This window comes from Mirounga angustirostris, unplaced genomic scaffold (genome assembly GCF_029215605.1).
Source record: "Mirounga angustirostris isolate CCGP_5_RB_7025 unplaced genomic scaffold, mMirAng1.0.hap1 SCAF_1, whole genome shotgun sequence".
NCBI lineage: Eukaryota > Metazoa > Chordata > Mammalia > Carnivora > Phocidae > Mirounga > Mirounga angustirostris.
The window spans coordinates 214,216,121-214,219,656 of NW_026991709.1; the positions used below are offsets into that span (position 1 = coordinate 214,216,121).

Below are 3,536 nucleotides of genomic sequence, written 5' to 3' on the forward strand. Positions count from 1 at the left end.
AAAAGCATTGCATCAAAATAGCATTTCTCATCCTGATTGAGTTTCTGCTTCACCCAAGTCCAGGCCCTGCTTCTTGGGACCCTGCCTTTAAACCCTCCCTCACCTCCACCCTCTCCGCACAAACCTGGGAGCCAGGGGGTTGCTCTCAGTGGATGAAGGAAGAAAGCAAGGGGGTTGGAGGGTCTGCCTTCCCCGGGAGGGGGCATCCAGCATGGAGGCTGGAATGCCCCAGGGGGAGAGGAGGGCCTGGGGAGGAAGTGGGAGAGGAGGGGTGCTGCCTGGAGGCCCTCTTCATGACAGGAGGTGTTAGGGACCAGATGTTTGTGTTCTGTAAGCTGAGGCCCAGACCTCCAGTGGGGTGGTTCTTGGAGGTGGGGCCTCTGGGAGGTGATTCGGGTTAGGTGAGGTCATGTGGGTGGAGCCCCGTGGTGGATTAGCACCCTTATAAGGAGAGGAAGAGAGATCAACCCTTTCTACACCATGTGAGGACATGGCGAGAAGGTGGAGGCAGCAGGGGGGAGAGGCCAACCCTGCTGGAGCCTAATTCCCGACTTCCAACTTCCAGGACCGTGAGGAGTCAGGGATTATGGCTCCAGGCCCCCCAGTCTATGGTGTTTTGTTTTGGCATCCTGAGCTCAGCAGGAGGGGGTGTGAGGGACAGGGGAGGAGCATGGGGGGCAGACAGAGCCCCCCTGGACGGCACATGGAAGGGATGAGATGACCAAGGAGACTTCTGATTGCTTGGCTTTGCATCCCAGCTTTCTTCCCGGTCAGCTGTGTGAACTTGGGCACGCCATTCCCCTGCTCCACTCCCGTGCCTCAGTTTCCCTCTCTGCTAATGGATATAATAGCATTATCCAGGATTGTTCTGAGCACCGAACAAGTTCCTTCTGGTCCGCACTTAGAAGAGGACTCTGTGGGTGCAGCCACTGCCTCTAAATAGGGGTGTTTTCTAACTTTCAGGCATTGGTTGGAGGCCCAAGGGATGCTGATATGGTGCTGGGGGTGGGCGCTCCACTTCGGGTGGAGTGGTCAGGGGAGATGACACTTGAGCTGAGACCTGAGTGACATAAAGAGCCAGGCTTGGGAAGCATGAAGCGAGAGTGCTTCCAGCATAGCACGTGCAAAGGCCCTGAGGTGGGACCACACCTGGCACGTTTGAGGAGCCCCCAGGAGGACCAGGTGACTGGAGCAGAGTTAGTGAGAGGTGTCGGGGGGGGATGAGATCAGAAAGGTGGGCCTTGGGGGCTGCGGCAAGGGGGGGGGGCGTCTGGGTGTGACTCTGGATGTGCCAGGAAGCCACTGTCAAGTTTGAAGGAGAAGCTGGCCTCTGACATCATGTGTTTTTTGTTTTTTTTTTGCAGAGATGAACAAGACGTGATTCCTGTCCCTAAGGAGAGGCTTCCGGGTGGATGTGAGTCATCATCTGAAGTTGGAGATGTTGGTAAGACAGGATGGGCTGGGAGGAGGTGGGGATGATGCTGCAGGTGGTGGAGGTGACAAGGGCAGAGGCCAGGAGGTGAGAAGGCCAGGCAGGTTTGGGAATTGCTGAGGAGGAGGGAGGGCGGTGGGGGGGGGCGGGGATGGCGAGTAGCAGGTGGTCTGGAGGCCTGCCAACTGCAACATCCTAGGGAGGGGTTGAGGGGGTTCTGGTCTGAGGTCACACTCACCTGGCTCAAACCCCACCTGCACCCCTGTGTGCCCTTGACTTGAGGACTTAATCTCTCTCTAACTCCCTCTTTTCAGGGAAAGATCAGACTAGTGAAAGGCTTGCAAGTAAGGATGACCTAGAAGGTATGTGGCACCTGGGAAGAGCTCCCCGTACCCCTCCCCTGCCTGGGACCCGGCAATCCACTGGCAGCCACCCTCTCCCTCCCTGGACCCCCATGCCCCCCGGCCCCCTGCTGCTGCACTCAGAGGGTCCCTCCTCTGCTCACCCTCCCCAAATGAAACACCACCAGGAAACCCTCCCTGCTGCCCTTGAATGTGCAGGGCATGATCCTGTACCCAGGCCTTTCCTCTCCCTGGAACCCCGTTCCTGCCCCGGGTCATCTTGCCCCTGCCCCCCTCTCAGCAGGGCTTCCCCTGGCCTCCCGAGATGTTTCACACACCCCCCTCACCCGCACATTTCATGCCCCCCCCCCTTTTCTCCTTCTTGGCGTTTAGCACCACCGGACGCGCTGTGTGTCTTCCTTTTCCGACATAATTATTATCGCGTCCTTTGCTAGAATGTGGGCTCGATCAGAGCAGGCGTTTCCGTGTCTCCCCACAGTGTTCCCAGCACACAGCAAGTGCTGAGTAAAGGTGTGTTGGTTGAACGACTGAAGGAGTCCCCTAACTAATGAAGGGACCAGTGAGATGTCACACCCGGTGCAAAGAGCTCAAAGGACCGCACGTTCCTAGGCAACGAGGTGCTGGAGTAAGTGTGATGATCCGAGACCATCTTCAATGTTGCATCTTTCACTGGAACGTTTATACTTCCCCAGCGCTTAGCCAGTCGCTTGGCTAGAGGTCACAAGTCCCTGGAGACCGCCCTCACCTCAGACCCCGGCAGCGAGCTGGGGGTTGGGGGGCGCGACCCCCCAGAACCTCGGGGGCCTCGGAAGAGTGCTGGATTTACACCCCTAGTGTAAATACCCCACCCTAGGCAGCTTCAAATGACAGGGATCTATTTTCTCCCCGTTCTGGAGGGCAGAGGTCCAAGGTCAAGGTGGGCTGGTTCCCTCTGGAAGTTCCGAGCGAGAATCCATTTCTGGCCCCTCTGGCAGCACGGTGCTCCTTGGCCCACAGACGCCTGGCTCCCATCTCTGCCTCCATCTAGACCCGGACTTCTCCCTGGATGTCTCTGTGTCTTCACAAGGACACCAGGAGTTGGACTCAGGGCCCACCCGCATCCCCGCGACCTCCTCTTAATTTAACCAATTACAGGGGCGCCTGGGTGGCTCAGTCCTTAAGCGTCTGCCTTCAGCTCAGGTCATGATCCCAGGGTCCTGGGATCGAGCCCCGCATCGGGCTCCCTGCTCAGCGGGAAGCCTGCTTCTCCCTCTGCCTCTGCCTCTCTCTCTCTCTCATGAATAAATAAATAAAATCTTTAAAAAATAAAGAAAGAATGATTCTTAGGGACGCCTGGGTGGCTCAGTCGTTAAGCGTCTGCCTTTGGCTCAGGTCATGATCCCAGGGTCCTGAGATCGAGCCCCGCATCGGGCTCCCTGCTCCGTGGGGTGCCTGCTTCTCCCTCTCCCACTCCCCCTCCTCGTGTTCCCTCTCTGTCTCTGTCAAATGAATAAAGAAAATCTTTGGGGAAAAAAAAATTTAACCAATTACATCTACGAAGACCCTATTCCCAAACGAGGTCCCACTCACGGGTTCCAAGTGGGCATGCATTTGCTGTGGATCCAGTACTGGATCCAACAGACAGGGAATATTCAGGGCTCCCAGGCCAGATGTGCAGACAGGCTGGTTGGGGCGGGGCTCACCCTCACACCTCCCTGCCCCGCAGCGTCTAACTCCTCAGCTCTGGTTCCAAAACAGATCAC

General features: G+C 57.2%; 1 long non-coding RNA gene across 1 annotated transcript; it reads left to right on the forward strand.

The window, feature by feature from the left end:
• The first annotated feature begins 506 nt into the window (after positions 1 to 506).
• On the forward strand, positions 507 to 3,066 carry LOC135362059 (uncharacterized). The gene is made up of 4 exons (XR_010406357.1): positions 507 to 1,182; positions 1,365 to 1,444; positions 1,747 to 1,794; positions 2,273 to 3,066. It is a non-coding gene; the product is annotated as an uncharacterized LOC135362059 (long non-coding RNA).
• The last annotated feature ends 470 nt before the right edge of the window (positions 3,067 to 3,536 follow it).